This window comes from Micromys minutus, assembly GCF_963924665.1.
Source record: "Micromys minutus genome assembly, chromosome: X".
Taxonomy (NCBI): Eukaryota; Metazoa; Chordata; class Mammalia; order Rodentia; family Muridae; genus Micromys; species Micromys minutus.
Window position 1 is genome coordinate 56,909,323 of NC_137970.1, and position 18,288 is coordinate 56,927,610.

At 33.5% G+C, this 18,288-nt stretch overlaps 1 protein-coding gene across 1 annotated transcript in view; it reads left to right on the forward strand.

The window, feature by feature from the left end:
• LOC308414969 (uncharacterized protein) overlaps positions 1 to 18,288 on the forward strand; it is a gene marked incomplete at both ends in the record, with an annotated part of 347,470 nt that overhangs the window by 251,615 nt on the left and 77,567 nt on the right. The window lies entirely within an intron of this gene.

The following is an 18,288-nucleotide window of genomic DNA, read 5'->3' on the forward strand; positions in this document are numbered from 1 at the left end:
GTGTTTGTGTATAAACGTTTAATTTTCTCTAATTTGTTTTTATAAAATAAGTAAATAAATATTATGACACATTTAGAATAGCACAGATTCAAATAACCAAAATAGAAGCACCAACTCATATCCCTTGTGATTTTACGATAATACAGAACAGTTTTATGTTTTTGCTTTTTTTCTCAAGAGACAACATCTTCCTAGAAACAGCAAGTATGGTTTCCATGTTTTACTTATATAAAATTAAAGGTAAAATTTTCTAGTTATAAATAATTAAAAAGAGTATTACTGAGATAAAATCCTTAAAATTAAAGGAGTTTTTTTTTTTTTTTTTTTTTTTTTTTTTAGTCATTTCTCTCAAGTGAATCTTTGTTTTTATTAATTTGAAAAGAAATTAAATCTGGTGGGGTTTTTTTATATTTATGGCCAAATGGAAACATGTTTGCATTAAAGTTTACAAGTTTTGATGATTACAGTTATCATATTATATTTTATGGTTAAAATCATGTAATTTAAGAATTGATTCTTAAAAAAGGGCGACAAGACCAAATATGCCTACAAAATATAATGCACTAACATAGAAAATTATTTTTTTCAAGTGCAAGGCCTTGATTTTTTCTAAAATAAAATTTAAAATGACCTTTTAATAAACTGTATCAAAATAAATACTAAACTTTTTAATATTTTCCTAATATTTATACCAGGACCAAACAACTGAAATAATTGCAACCAATTATAGTATTCATTGGAGATGAGCAGACTTTACAGAAAATTTTGAATAGCTTTAGAAACAATGCATTTTATGTACATTTCAAACCAAAGTATTTTCCATAACAGTGATTGCCTTCTTTTAGACATTTGATGTTTCCATAGTTACCTGATTTATACATCCACATTCATATTTTCCCATTAAAAACAACAGTTGTTTAGAGAACATGGGGTTTTTATTCATAAAATTAGCTAAATGAGAGAATCTCACTCTGAAAAAATCATGTCTTTATATCAATCATAAATAAACTAAAACAACCAACCCAGCTCCCACACACAGTTAAGCCACTTGTGCCTTTTTAATTCAATTATTTAATAAAAACATAATATTTTAATGATGCTGTAAACTTAAAAAAATGGAGACTAAGTTAAAAAACAAACATAGCTGCTAGCCCCTGAAATAGCAAGTAAATAAAAACAAATTTATGTGAGTGTGGCAGGGGAAAGGAATGACATCTCAAATGTAAATACAGAGTATCTAATAAAAATGAGAGAGAGAAAAAAAAACACATTTAACAGCATCAGAGTTTCCAGAGTGACTGAAAATGCTGCCAGTGTATTTAAAGTTAGTTTGAAATATACGTGTAAGTTATGATTTGTGCTACAAGTTTTAAAAATAATTAGATCATGATTCCCAAAGTCATCTCTTTTATGGTAATGGTTAATTTTGCCTGAAGTAGAACTAGAACTACATTACTGAGTGGTGTCACTTAATAAGTTATCTAAAAGTTACATTAGAAAAGCAGAAATAATATAATTCCATAACTGATGAGATTTGAATGACTTGTAAGAACTTATTAGAACCATTCAGAGCAAGCCATTTTGTGTTTATAGCAGAATATTTGAAGTTCAAACTGATAATATGGAACAATTAAATGTTTTTATAGTCAATTAAAAGTAGAAACATAAATATGGAGTAGACATTTTAATTAATATATGTGTCCATATAGCAAATGTATTATTTTTGTACTGAAGTTTACTTAATACCATTAAAATATGCTTCATAACTAATCAGAAAATATATTATTAAATTTATATTTTTTGATTAATTGAGGAGTGAAACATATAAGCCTATTTTGGAAATACACTGTATACATATGCATATATATTTATATATTTATATATATAACATTGATATAGAATATTGATGTGAAAAGAAAGATAGTCTGATGTGGACAGCAGTTGTAAGACTTGTACTTTAAGTGCTATCCATAATATAAAAAGTTCTTTCTAATCTTAAAACCATGAAGGGCTATTTATAAGTTTAATTAGTGTGATGAATAGACATTAAAACAAATGTTAAATTTACACATAGTCCAGATAATGCAGTGTCCTTCTAAAAATAAAAGACTCAATACTTATTATAATTATTTTGAAATAATCAATTTGCTCCTCCTGGCTTTTTACAAGGATGCTATATTTTCTTACAGTGGAAGATATGTGTTTTAGAAATTTTCAGTCTGTGATACTACCACAGATGTTTTGTTCAAAGATAAAGTCAATGTGCTCAAGACCTGTTAATTGTTCAACTTCTTTATTAAGAGCACCATCAGGGTACCAGACATCCCTATAAAATAGCTATTTTATATATTAATTTAATATATTTTGTATTACTAAAATGATCTGATTGTGTCTTAATATTCTAGTACTTATCAGATAAAGATTTTAATCTTCCATAATTTTTATAGTGCTGAGTTATGAACCAGGGTCATGTTGTCTTAGAAAGTGATCTTTCATTTAACTACTCCTATAACTAAAATGGGGACTTGAAAGTATTCAGTTGTGATATAGTAAACTAAATTGGATTCTGTTTTTGATATATAGGTCTCAATTGAATATAACTAAGGTTACATGTTATATATAATATGATATAATAATATTATATATTCAAGATATGTAGATACATATATATATATCTTGTATATATCTTATATATGTGTACATATGTATATATAACTATTTTATATGTATATATATACACATATATAAAAATTATATATATATATATAAAGAATTCTAAGAGAAAATATGAGCAATTAAAAAAGAGCCTCTGAAAAACTGAAAATCTTTTACTTGTACTCTAGATAATTTGGGAGACAAAACATTTTTAATTTTATGAAAGATAAAGATGTTGCTTTTAATTCTTATATTCCAGAGGCAGAGGCAAGCAGATTCTGGAAGTTCAGCATAGTCTTGTCTATATAGCAAGTTCCAGATAGTCTAGCTAAGGTTACAGGAATAACCTGTCTCAGAAAAAAGAAATGGTTCAAATTTTGTTTTAAATTTCCCTTTATAGTATTGTGATATGTAGTTTTCTTAGTGAAATACAGAACTATACAGACATAGGTGAGGAATCCAAAGTGGACCAGATGTTTAGAGTTCCAAGCAAGGAATACCTGTGTTACTGCTCCAGTGTATGGACAAATCAATGCCTGTGACATTCCTATTGGAAGTTCAGAATCATAGTTTCCCAGATTTTCCAGGGATTCTCATCCACCTCTATATGTATTATAGCACCAGAGCTACATTTTTCATATAATAAATTGTATATTACCATTAGAAACTTAACTGCTAAATAAAATATATAGTCTTAGAAAAAAAGTTGAATTATCATCTCTAAAATGACGATTTCTAGACAATTATATAAGATTCTCAACTGGAAAAAAATGACTAAGATTGTTAATTGTGAGAGTTTTATGCAAAGCTTCAGAAAAATTCAATATTTACTTACTTCAAAATATTCTCCAATACAAATTATAAATAGTATATGATATTATATAACAAAAAGTTGAGATATCAATAATGATATGAAAAGATGAATAAATTTTGGGATTATTCAAGGACTTCTATTTAAAATTGTGAATATTTATATTACTATTATCCCCATTTTCCAAATGCGGAATTAGAAACATACTAATGCCCTCATGATTAAAAAGATATAAAATGAAAGAGCCAATAATTAGGTATATAGAGTTAATTTATATATTAGATGTAACATAATATTGTAACAATCAAATATAAATTAACCTACTGTAGTAAAAATGTAGGTTATGAAGTAAATATCACTGTGGCCTATCTTAGTATTTTAAGAAATAGTATTTTCCCTGGTATTGTGAAGTAATCATAAGCAATTTCTTGGATAAGGATTTGAACCTTTCGAGAGTTAAGCTATTCAGCATTTTCTATTAAATAAACTAAAGTATTATAAGGAAATATATTTTATTATCACTTATAACTCCCTAGTTTCTTTTTATCCTATTGTTGCAGCTCATACTCCAAACAGGTAGCAGACAAAATGTTGAACTTTGATTAATGAAAAGAATACTTTCAGATGGAAAAGACAAAGGCACAGCCAAGAAGGTTCTGAGGATATGAGCAAATAACTTCAGAAGAACTACAATGTTCCCTGAATAATGTTTATTTTATGTTTATTCTTAGATATTCATCCCATTATATGTCCATGCTTTTATTGTCTATTGTGGCTACAAATACTGCAAAGTACTATGTGGCAATTACCCTATCCATATCATATACATGTGGCAGAGTACAGAATTAGGGAAAGGACACACTGTAGTCCTTTTCTAGACAGCATACAAAACTACATTTTACTACTATGTGTTCATAATGTAGATATACTTTTCAAACAAATTCTTCCTTTTATTCTCTGTATTCTGTAGAAGGCTTCTAAGGAAGGCTTTAACTTAGAAAAAGACAGATATAATATTTTTTAGTGTTGTGGTGACAATTCTAGTTTTAAAAGAACTCATACAAAATCTATAATTTATTGTTAATTTTAATCATTGTTGGTACTGTTTTGTGAGTGTGGAGCTCAAAATTAAAATAGTTAAGACTCGTCAGTATTGTGCAGCATTTGACTTTATCTCATTCAAGTGAAGCTATTTATGTATCCTCCTGAAAGAAGCAACATATTGTGTAGAACTACACAAGAGAGCTGAAAAATATCCATTGAAATAGATAAAATTTTATTTATTTTGCAGTTAGAAGGCATGGCTATTTTTTAGGCATACTTATATACTTCATTTTGACCTTGAATTTTCTACATATATAGGCAATCAAGCCATGCTAATTTGACTAACCTTTATATAAGATACAGTTAAGAAACGTTAGCTCTGTGCCTTACATAAAATTGAGTGTCTTCTCCAGTTAGCTAAGTGTCCCAATTTTTTCTCTTCCTTTCTTTGTATGTATGTATATGTACATGTATATGTATGTATGTGCTTGTGAGTGTGTCTTTGTGTATATACATACACCATGTGCTTTTTCAACATAAAACTTCCCTCAACATAAAACCTACCTTCTTCATATGCCTCATATAAACAATATTCAATGACTATGTCCAGTGATAGGTTATCCAATTTAGATGTTAGTACATTTGAGGAATCACCAATAGTTTAATATACACAAAGTTCATAGTGTAGATGAGGTAGTGATTGTAACCCACTGTGGAAACAGATACAAGAACTTTTTTTATCATAATAGAAAATAAGACCTCTCACAGAAAACAGATAATTGCAAATAACTTAAAGCAGGGTAACAGTGTGTTCTGTTTGGACTACAAATAAAAGTTTATTGGTGTGGAGGATGAATTTGAGAGGAACCCGAAAGTGAAGGGTACTAGAAAGCTATCTGTTCTATATCTCCTTGACTGATTCTAGGCTCTAACTCAGAAGGTCTTGAAATAAAGCAGAAGGCAGTAAAAATGGAGAAGAAAAATTATGCTTGAGATATTAAAATAAGAACAATTTAGACTCCTAAAATCAGGACTAGGAGATATATGTTACTCTCTTGCTTACCTTTGGATCTCTTTCCTCTAACTGATCTACAATAGAGGAAGATTCCCCTAGTCCTACTGTGACTTGAGGAAACAAGGCAGGTTGATATCCATGGGCGGACTTATTTTCTGAGCCTTTTCTGAAGAGAAAAGGAGAATGGGAGGATGGCAGGGAGGAGCGGTGAGAGGTAGGGACTGGGAAAACAGGAGGGAGGGTAAGCTGTGAGTGATATGTAAATGTTGTTTCTTCTGTAAAATAAATGAACAAAGTTGTTCATATGTAAGAAAAATATCGCTTAAAGCACTACCATCTTCTTCAGAGCTCCTCTGTGGTCCTTTGTAACTTGGTTTTCTGGTTTCTGAAGTTGCTCCAAGCTATATATTCACATTTGAAGATTTGGAGCCAGGCCCACAGATGAGAGAAAACATTTGGTATTTGTCTTTCTGGATCTGGGTTGCCTTGTTCAATATACTTTCTGCAAATTTTATTATTACTATTTTTACAGCTGAATACTATTCCATAATATATGTGTACCATATTTTCCTTATCCATTTCCATATAAAGAACATTTAGTTTGATTACACTTCTTAAATACTGTAAATAGAGAAGCAATGAACATTGCTAAATAATTATCTGTGGAGCAGGATGTTGATTCATTTGGGCACTTTCCAAGAGGCAGTGTAGTTGAGTCATATAGCATACTTATTCTTAACATTTTGAGAATTCTCCACACTGATTTGCAGAATGGCTGTACCAGTTTAAACTACCAATAAATAGTAAATGGTGGCTGTCCCCATGCCCTATAAAGTAATTTTTTCATTGCACTTGAACATTCTAACTAAGGTAAGAATGAAGCTATTATGATTTTCTTTTCCCTAATTGCTAAGGAGGACAAACATTTTTGAGATATTTCTTACCTAGTTTTATTTCTTAGTTCCATAGCCCATTTATAGAATAGAGTTTTTGTTTTGTTTTGGGAGGTTATTTTTAAAGTTATTTATTTAACTTGAATATTTGTCTTCTGTCAGATGAGTAGCTGACAAAGATTATCTTCTGTAAATTGTTTTGTTAGCTGTTTAGAAGCTTTTAATTTTTATTGCTTATTTTATTTATTTACATTTCAAATGTTATCCCATTTATGGGTTTCTGCTTTACAAACATTTTATCCCATATTCACTCCCCACTGCATCTGTGAAGGTGCTCCCCCACCAACCCAGCCACCCCCACCTTACCAACCTAGCATTCCCTTATGTATTTAGCCTTCACAGGACCAAGGGCCTCCCCTCATATTAATACCAGATAAGGCCATCCTCTGCTACATATTCAGCTTGGGCCATGAGTCCCTCCATGTGTGCTCTGGTAGGGGATTTAGTCCCTTGGAGCTCTGGGGTTTCTGGTTGGTTGATACTGTTGTCACTATGGGGATGCAAACCCATTCAGCTTCTTTAGTTATTCCACTAATCCTCCACTGGAATCCTTGTACTCAGTACAATGGTTGGCTGCAAGCCTCTGTATTGGTAAGGCTCTGTCAGAGCCCCTCAGGGCACAAGCATACCAATCTCCTAACAGCAAGCACTTCAGGGCATCAGCAATAGTGTCTGGGTTTGGTGTTTGCAGATGGGATGAATCCCTAGGTGGGGTGGTATATGGATGGCCTTTCCTTTAGTTTCTACTCCACTATTTGTCCCTCTATTTCCTTTACTTTATTTTTTAATTGAATAACTTTATTTTTAAAAAAACAAAGATAAATGTACAGATTTTTGAGCATTTTTACATAAAAGTATATGAATACATTTTGTCAATACTTGGATTTTTTAAAGGTTTGATACTCTGCATTAAGATCTTACTAGTTACAATGAGAATAAAGTACATGTAAAACAAGATGTAACCTGGAATTAGTCAAAATTTTCTTGGTGTGTAAAGATTAAGCATAATGATTTTTCACTTTTTTTGGCCTTTGTTTTTTTTTTTTTTTTTTTTTTTTTTTGAACTTCATATACTCTGTGAGTTGTTTCTGGGGTATTCTGAGCTTTCTGGGGTTAGTATCCAATACTCAGTGACTGCATATTATGTCTGTTCTTTTGTGACTGGGTTACCTCACTCAGGATGTTATTCTCTAGATGCATCCATTTTCTTAAGAATTTCATAAAGTCATTGTTTCTGATATCTGAGTAGTACTCCATTATGTAAATATGCCACAATTTTTGTATCCATTCATCTGCTGAAGGACATCTGGGTTCTTTCCAGCTTCTAGATATTATAAATAGGGCTGCTATGAACATTGTGGTGTATGTGTCTTTGTTGTATGGTGGAGCTTCTCTGGGATATATGCCCAGAAGTGGAATAACTGGGTCTTCAGGTAGTACTATGTCCAATTTTCTGAGGAATTGCCGTACTGATTTCCAGAGTGGTTGTACCAGTTTACAACCCCACCAACAGTGGAGAAGTGTTCCTCTTTCTCCAAATCCTTGCCAGCATCTGCTGTCATCTGAATTTTTGATTATAGCCATTCTGGTTGATGAGGTGGAATCTCAGGGTTGTTTAGATTTGCATTTCCCTGATGACTAGGCATGTAGAACACTTCCTTAAATGCTTCTCAGCCATTGGATATTTCTCAATTGAGAACTTTTTGTTTAGGTCTGTACCCCATTTTTTAAATAGGGTTGTTTTATTGTCTGGTGTCTAGCTTCTTGAGTTCTTTGTATACCTTGAATATTAGGCCTCTATCTGATGTGGGGTTGGTAAAGATTTTTTCTGAATCTGTTGGCTGCCGTTTTGTTTTCTTGACAGTGTCCTTAGCCTTAAAAAAAAACTTTGCAATCTCATTAAATCTCATTTGTCCATATTTGACCTTAGAGCACAAGCCATTCGTGTTCTGTTTAGGAAATTTTCTCCTGTGCCTATATGTTCTAAGGTTTTTCCTACTTTCTCTTCTAATAATTTCAGTGTACCTGGTATAATGTGGGGATCTTTGATCCACTTGCACTTGAGCTGTGAACAAGAAGATAAGAAAGGGTCTATTCTTCTGCATGCTGAGTGCCAGTTGAAACAACAAAATTTGTTGAAGAGGCTGCTCTTTTTCCATTGAATGTTTACAGCTCCTTTGTCAAACATCAAGTGACCATATATGTGAGGGCTCATTTCTGGATCTTCTATTCCAATGATCCAAGTGCCTATCTCTGTGCCAGTACCATGCAGTTTTCAGCACAATTGCCTTTTAATATAGCTTGAGGTCAGGGATAGTGATTCCCGCAGATGTTTTCTTGTTGTTGAGGAAGGTTTTCTCTATTCTAAGTCTTTTGTTATTCCAGGTGAAATTGCACATTGCTCTTTCCAACTCTATGAAGAATTGGGTTGGAATTTTGATGGGGATTGCATTGAATCTGTAGATTGCTTTTGGTAGGATGGCCATTTTTAAAATGTTGATCCTTTCAATCCATGAGCATGGGAGATCTTTCCATTTTCTGAGATCTTCCTTGATTTCCTTCTTTAGAGATTTTAAGTTCTTGTCGTACAGGTCCTTCACTTGCTTAGTTAGATTCACACCAAGGTATTTCATATTGTTTGTGCCTATTGTGAAGGGTATCTTTCCCCTTATTTCTTTCTCCGCATGTTTGTCCTTTTAGTAGAGGGGTACTTATTTCTTTGAGTTAATTTTATAACCTGCCACATTGCTGAACTTATTTATCAGCTGTAGAAGTTCTCTCGTGTAATTTTTGGGGTAACTTAAGTATACAATCATGTCATCTGAAAACAGTGATGTTTTTACTTCTTCCTTTCCAATTTGTATCCATTTGATTTCCTTTTGCCGTCAAATTGATCTGGCCAGGACTTCCAGTACTATGTTGAATAGGTAGGGGGAGAGTGGGCAGCCTTGTCTAGTCCCTGATTTTAGTGGGATTGCTTCAAGTTTCCCACTGTTAAGCTTGATGTTCGCTATTGGTTGGCTGTATATTGCTTTTATTATGTATAGTTATTGGCCTTGGATTCCTGTTCTTTCCAAGACTTTTAACATGAAGGGATGTTGAATTTTGTCAAATGCTTTCTCAGCATCTAGTGAGATGACCATGTGGTTTTGTTTTCTTTGAGTTTGTTTATATGGTGGATTACATTGATGGGTTTCCGTATATTAAACCATCCCTGAATCCCAAGGATGAAACCTACTTGATCATGGTGAATGATCCTTTTGATGTGTTCTTGGATTCGGTTTGCAAGGATTTTGTTGAATATTTTTGCATCCATGTGCATAATTGAGATTGGTCTGAAGTTCTCTTTCTTTGTAGAGTGTTTGTGTGGTTTAGGAACAAAGGTTATTGTGGCCTCAAAAAAAATGAGTTAGGTAGTGTTCCATCTGATTCTATTTTGTGGAATAGTTTTGAGAGTATTGGTATTAGGTCGCCAATAAATTTCTGATAAAATTCTGCACTGAACGCAACTGGACTTGGGCTTTTATTGGTTGGGAGGCTTCTGATGACTGGTTCCATTTCTTTAAATGTTATGGGATTATTTAGATGGTTTACCTCGTCCTGGTTTAACTTTAGTATCTTGTATCTCTCTAGAAATTCATCCATTTCCTCCAGATTTTCCAGCTTTGTTGAGTATAGGCTTTTGTAGTATAATCCGATGATTTCTTGAATTTCCTCGGTTTCAGTTATTATGTCTCCACTTTCGTTTCTGATTTTGTTAATTTATATACTCTCTCTTTGCCCTCTAGTTAGTCTGGCTAAGTGTTTATCAATCTTGTTAATTTTCTCAATGAACCAATTTTTGGGTTTGTTGATTCTTTGAATGGTTCTTTCTGTTTCTGTGTGGTCAATTTCTGCTCTTAGTTTGATTATTTCTTGTTGTCTACTCCTTTTGGGTGTATCTGCTTTCTTTTCCTTTAGAGTTTTCAACTGTGCTGTGAAGTTGCTAGTGTATGCTCTCTCCAGCTTCTTTTTGGAATCACTCAAAGCTATGAGTTTTCCTTTCAGTGCTGCTTTCATTGCATCCCATAGGTTTGGGTGTGTTGTGTTTTTGTTTTCATTAAATTCTAGAAAAATCCTTAAGTTCTTTCTTTATTTCTTCTTTGACCCTGCTATCATTTAATATAGCATTGTTAAGTTTCAATGTGTATATGGGCTGACAAATTTTTAATATCGCTCTCTCTCTCTCTCTCTCTCTCTCTCTCTCTCTCTCTCTCTCTCTCTCTCTCTCCTCTCTCTCTCTCTCTGTGTGTGTGTGTGTGTGTGTGTGTGTGCGTGTGTGTGTATGTGTGTGTGTTTTCCAGTCAGAAAATAGGCTTTTAAACTAAGTATTGTATTTTATAAACATGTTGTTTAATTTTACTTTTACAGTGTGTAAATGTTGCATGGTTTGCCATTTAAAACAGAGAAAATGTGGAACTATGAAAAATATTTTCTCACTTATCTTACTTTGAAATGACATGTTTATGACAATTTATGATGATACATTATTTTAAATAATAAAACTCATACTAGAAAAATTTATGTACATTAACTTTTAACTATTTTGTTGCAAACTCAGTTACAAAGAACCATTCTTAATGATAAAACAATATGCAAAGTATAATAGATGTCAACTTATTTTTGTTAGCAGTTATGTTATTACACCTCAGTATGATCAGACTTCATTATTTTTTTAAACGACTTTATTTTACAAAACAAAGATAAATGTACAGATTTTAAACATTTTTTGCTTAAAATTATACATTTTTGTCAGTACTGTTTTTTCAGACATTAAAATAATTTTTCACATAGAACCATGTGAATATATTTTTTTTAGTCAGTACTTGATTTTTTTCAAGGGCTTGACAGTACGCATTGAAAACCCAATAGTTACAATAAGCGTAAAGTACATGCAAAACAAAACGCAACATGGAAATAGTCAAAGTCCTCTTGTTTGTAAATATATGTATATTTTTTTTTCTTTATTTCTTGGACTTCATACAGTCTGTGAGTTGTTTCTCGGGGAGTGCAAGCCTCCGGGGTTAGCATCCCACTATCAGTGACTGCATATTATGTCTGTTCTTTTGTGACTGGGTTATCTCACTCAGGATGATATTCTCTAGATGCAGCCATTTTCTTAAGAATTTGGTTAAGTCATTGTTTCTGGTGGCTGAGTAGTATTCCATTGTGTATATGTACCACAATTTTTGTATCCATTCATCTTCTAAAGGACATCTGGGTTCCTTCCAGCTTCTGGCTATTATAAATAGAGCCGCTATGAACATTGTGGTGCATATATCTTTGTTGTGTATTAAAGTGTCTCTGGGGTATATGCCCAGAAGTGGAATAGCTGGGTCTTCAGGTAGTACTATATCCAATTTTCTGAGGTATCGCCAGACAGATTTCCAGAGTGGTTGTATTAGCTTGCAACCCCACCAACAGTGGAGAAGTGTTTGTCTTTCTCCACAGCCTCGCCAGCATCTGCTGTCATCTGAGTTTTGGATCTTGGTCAATCTGACTGGTGTGAGGTGGAATCTCAGGGTTGTTTTGATTTGCATTTCCCTGATGGCTAAGGATGTGGAGCACTTCCTCAGATGTTTCTCGGCCATTCAGTGTTCCTCAACTGAGAACATTTTGTTTAGCTCTGTACCCCATTTTTTAATAGGGATATTTGATGCTCTGGTGTCTAGCTTTTTGAGTTCCTTGTATATCTTGGATATTAGGCCTCTATCTGATGTGGTGTTGGTAAAGATCTTATCCCATTTTGTTGGTTGGCGTTTTGTTTTCTTGATGATGTCCTTAGCCTTACAGAAGCTTTGATATCTCATTAAGTCCCATTTGTCAATCTTTGACCTTAGAGCTTAAGCCATTGGTGTTTTGTTCAGGAAATTTTCTCTTGTGCCTATGTGTTCTAAGGTTTTCCCTACTTTCTCATCTAATAGTTTCAGTGTATCTGGTTTAATGTGGAGATCTTTGATCCACTTACACTTGAGCTTTGTACAAGCAGATAAGAAAGGGTCTATTTTCATTCTTTTGCATGCTGAGTGCCAGTTGGACCAGCACCATTTGTTGAATAGGCTGTCCTTTTTCCATTGAATGTTACTGCTCCTTTGTCAAAAATCAGGTGACCATATACATGAGGGCTCATTTCTGGATCTTCTATTCTATTCCATTGTTCCACATGCCTACTTCTGTACCAGTACCATGCAGTTTTCAGCACAATTGCCTTTTAATATAGCTTCAGGTCAGGGATAGTGATTCCCGCAGATGTTTTTTTTTTGTTGTTGTTGAGAATGGATTTAGCTATTCTAGGTCTTTTGTTATTCCATATGAAATTGCACATTGATCTTTCCAGTTCCATGAAGAACTGGGTTGGAATTTTGATGGGGATTGCATTGAATCTGTAGATTGCTTTTGGTAGGATGGCCATTTTTAAGATGTTGATCTTTCCAATCCATGAGCATGGGAGATCTTTCCATTTTCTGAGATCCTCCTCAATTTCTTTCTTTAGAGGTTTGAAGTTCTTGTCGTACAGGTCCTTCACTTGCTTAGTTATAGTCACACCAAGGTATTTCATAGTTTTTGTGACAATTGTGAAGGGTACCTGTTCCCTAATTTCTTTCTCCACATGTTTGTCCTTTGAGTACAGGAAGGCTACTGATTTGTTTGAGTTAATTTTGTATCCAGCCACTTTGCTGAACTTGTTTATCAGCTGTAGGAATTCTCTGGTGGAATTTTTGGGGTCACTCAAGTACACTATCATGTCATCGGCAAAGAGTGATGTTTTTATCTCTTCCTTTCTGATTTGTATCCCCTTGATCTCCTTTTGCTGTCTAATTGCTCCAGCCAGGACTTCCAGTACTATGTTGAATAGGTAGGGGGAGAGTGGGCAGCCTTGTCGAGTCCCTGATTTTAGTGGGATTGCTTCAAGTTTCTCGACATTAAGTTTGATGTTGGTTGTTGGTTTGCTGTATATTGCTTTTATTATGTTTAAGTGTGGACCTTGTATTCCTGTATTTTCCAGGACTTTTAACATGAAGGGGTGTTGGATTTTGTCAAATGCTTTCTCAGCATCTAGTGAGATGACCATGTGATTTTGTTCTTTGAGTTTGTTTATATGGTGGATTACGTTGGTGGATTTCCTTATGTTAAACCATCCCTGCATCCCAGGGATGAAGCCTACTTGGTCATGAAGAATGATCGTTTTGATGTGTTCTTGAATTCGGTTTGCGAGGATTTTGTTGAGTATTTTTGCATCAATGTTCATAAGTGAGATTGGTCTGAAGTTCTCTTTTCTTGTAGGGTCTTTGTGTGGTTTAGGTATGAGGGTTATTGTAGCCTCAAAAAATGAGTTGGGTAATATTCCATCTGATTCTATCTTTTTGAATAGTTTGGCGAGTATTGGTGTTATATCCTCAATAAAAGTCTGATAAAATTCTGCACTGAACCCGTCTGGACCTGGGCTTTTTTTGGTTGGGAGGCTTTTGATGACTTCTTCTATTTCTTTAGGTGTTATAGGGTTATTTAGATGGTTTACTTGGTTCTGGTTTAACTTTGTGACCTTGTATCTGTCTAGGAATTCATCCATTTCCTCCAGATTTTCCAAAATTGTGGAGTATAAGTTTTTGTAGTAGGATCTGATGATTTCTTGAATTTCCTGAGTTTCAGTTGTTATGTCCCTACTTTCCTTTCTGATTTTGTTAATTGGGATACTCTCTCTTTGCCCTCTAGTTAGTCTGGCTAGGGGTTTATCAATCTTGTTGATTTTCTCAAAGAGCCAACTCTTGGTTTTGTTGATTCTTTCAATGGTTCTTTTTGTTTCTATTTGGTCTATTTCTGCCCTAATTTTGATTATTTCTTGCCGTCTACTCTTTTTGGGTATATCTGCTTCCTTTTGTTCTAGGGCTTTTAGCTGTGCTGTCAGGTTGCTGATGTGAGCTCTCTCCAGTTTCTTTTTGGAAGCACTTAGGGCTATGAGTTTTCCTCTCAATACTGCTTTCATTGCATCCCATAGGTTTGGGTATGTCGTGTTTTCATTTTCGTTGAATTCTAGAAAATCCTTAATTTCTTTCTTTATTTCTTCTTTGACCCTGCTATCCTTTACCAGAGCATTGTTTAGTTTCCATGTGTATGTGGGCTTTTTGTTGTCTTTGTTGTTGTTAAAGACCAGCCGTAGACCATGGTGATCTGAGAGGATGCATGGGAGTATTTCAATCTTCTTATATCGATGGAGGCTCGTTCTGTGTCCAATTATGTGGTCAATTTTCGAGAAGGTGCCATGGGGTGGTGAGAAGAAGGTGTATTCTTTTACTTTGGGATAGTATGTTCTGTATATGTCTATTAATTCTAGTTGGTTCAAAGTCTCTGCTAGTTTTGCAGTGTCCTTGTTCAGTTTCTGTTTCCCTGATCTGTCCATTGGTGAGAGTGGGGTGTTAAAGTCTCCCACTATTATTGTGTGGGGTGAAATGTATTTTTTGAGCTTTAGTAGGCTTTCTTTTATGAATGTGGGTGATTTTTTATTTGGAGCATATATGTTATTGATTGAGAGTTCCTCCTGACAGATTTCCCCGGTAATGAGTAAAAAGTGTCCTTCCTTATCTTTTTTGATAACTTTTGGTTGGAAATTTACTTTATTCGATATTAGAATAGCCACTCCAGCTTGCTTCTTGGAGCTGTTTGCTTGGAAGTTTTTTTCCCACCCTTTTACTCTGAGATAGTGTCTGTCTTTGTCTCTGAGATGAGTTTCCTGTATGCAGCAAAAGGCTGGATTTTGTTTATGTATCCAGTCTGATAATCTATGTCTCTTTATTGGGGAGTTCAGACCATTTATGATTTTAGATATCAAGGCATAGTTGTTTCTGTTTCCTGCTATTATTGCTTTTTTGGGTTGAGTTGTGTCTGTGTTTTTTTCTTCTTTTAGTTTTCTTGTTTAGGAGTTTTCTTGTTCTTACTAGGCTGTATTTGATGATTTAGAATGGATTGACCTAAATCTTAACATATCTAAAAAGTGGTTATTATATTGGTAAATAGGTTTCATATCAAGAAACCTATTTCAAAGCAACTCTTCAAGTTTCAAGCTGTCAAGTTCCCACCTGTCCCTAAATACATTTACAATCATTTCTGAAAATCTAGCTATGCTTGAGAGATAACTTGGTGGTAAGAGTACTTACTGCTATTGGGAATAACCTAGATTTATTTCCCAGAACACACTTGGTGGCTCATAACTATCAATAAATCCAGTTTCAGGGTATCAGAAACTGTCTTCTGACCTCCATGGACACCAGGAATGCACTACATATAGGCAAACAAATCACTAATACATATAAAATAAATATAAATACATCTTTCCAAAAAATTTAGTTCAGAATTACAGGAGTAGTTCAGTTGGTAAAATTTACATACTATGCACAAAGCCTTGAGTTCAGTCCTCAACACTGTAAAACCTGATGTAGTGGCACATACAGGAAATTCCACATTTTAGGAGGTAGAAACAGGACGTTCAAAAACATAAGATCATCCTTACCTAGATAGCCACTGCAGAGTCGCCTAAGATATATGAGGTTGTTGGTTAAAATAATTCTGTCTTATACTGTCAGTAAAATAATTCCCAAATGTCTTCTACATATTTATTTAGATATGAGAAAGCAAGATCCAGAGGTATAGTATAGTAAGCATTGGGATGAGATTTAGCTGGCTTTAGTTTTTTGTCTTACCATCCTAAGTAGCTTTGACATCTTGAATATGCTATTTACTACATTTCTTATTTTCCTACGTATAAAATGAAGCATTTTGAAAATGTACGGCACCTTGTAGCAGTTTCTATTGTCGGACATACCCACACACATAAAAATGTTTTAACAAAACAATTTGAACTATCTAGTTATTTCTTTTAATTATTCTGAAGTAATCAAAATACAGAAATATTATCAACATTAACACTTAACTACTTACACACAAATATTGTCCTTGGCTCTACTTTCTTACTGTTAAGTTTATTGTGGAAGCTTCCCTTGTGTTCCACATTTTCTCGTCAACTTTAATTTTTAACAGTATATATAACGTTTCAACATAATTCATTTTTGTGATTGGTTAGTTATATTTTAATACTATTCCTATAATTATTATTTTTTCTCTCTTACAACTTTATTTAACAAAAAGTGATACATGTATGGATTTTTAAAGGCATTTGGCATAACACTGTATGAATATATTTTTGTCAGTACTTAATTCTTTTAGAGTTTTGAGGGTATGCACTGAAATCCCACTAGTTACCATAAGCATAAAGTATATGTAGGAAAGAATATAACATGGAATCAGTCAGTTTTCTTGGTGAGTATAGATTAAGCATAATGATCTTTGAATCCGAAAAAATGCCACAAGGCTATATTCTTGGCTCTTGGATTATTAATGCTCTAAGGCCCAGGTGTACCACACTCTGAGAGGGTGCTATACATGTTTTTTCCTAAGAAGAATTGAGGCTTTCACTTTTTGACCTTTGTTTTTCTTGAGCTTCATATGGTCTGGGAGTTGTTTCTGGGGTGTTCAGAGCTTTCTGGGGTTAGCATCCCATTATCAGTGACTACATATTATGTCTGTTCTTTTGTGACTGGGTTATCTCACTGAGGATGATATTCTCTAGATGCATCCATTTTCATAGGAATTTCATAAAGTCATTGTTTCTAATAGCTGAGTAGTATTCCACTGTGTAAATATACCACAATTTTTGTATCCATTCATCTACTGAAGGACATCTGGGTTATTTCCAGCTTCTTGCTATTATAAATAGGGCTGCTATGAACATTGTGGTGCATGTGTTCTTATTGTATGTTGGAGCATCTCTGGGGTATATGTCCATAATTCTTCATGTGATCATCACAAATGATAACATGGAACTGCCATAGTTTTACATGACTCTTCCAGTTAGTCTGTAGGAAAACTGCTTATATTAATGAAACAACCAAACAGAATACATCAAAATTTTAAAAAGCAACCTGAATGTCCATAATTGAATAAGGATAAACAAGTACGTCATAATCACTTTGCAACCTAACTCTTGTGTAGGAGATAATAGGAAACAATGAGATCACACAAAGTTTGAGCATTATAAAAAACATTTTTTCTCTTGCTTTTATTTTAATATTTCTTACTTATGTTTCAATCCTATAATTCTAGCTCCATAGGGATTAGTAGAATATGTTATGAAATGTGTCTACATGCCTGAGGATTTCCATTAAAACACATGTCCCGCCATTAGGGGGATTTGTAGAAACTTCCTTAGTAATCCATATTATTTATCTACTAATCAGTCACTGATTATATTTTCTGTATTTTTACTTTATGTTCTGAAAATGGATATCATTTGTTCCATTTCAAAAATATGATGCATTATGTGATTTAAATTCGTGATCCATTGATAAATGCTTCTTGACAAAGCATATTAAAATGGTATATGTTTATAACTAGCATACAGTGGATGTTCTGCATATAATCTTGATATCTCAACTGATAATTGCCATCCAGGAGTAATTTAGTCTAAATATTCTTGTATTATGACTATAGAGAGGATTTAAATATTTTATTATTTCTGTCAATAGGTAAGGTAGTTAAAATATTCATAGAGCTATATAATAATACACATATAACATTTATTTTGCAGTGGTATATAGGAATTAAGTTAATTCATAGAAATATTTAATGCAAAGATTATGTAAACTAACTTCTGAACATATGAGTGTTAACATAATTTTCTTGCCTAATATGGCAGAGACTTGATGTACCAGGGTGGAGAG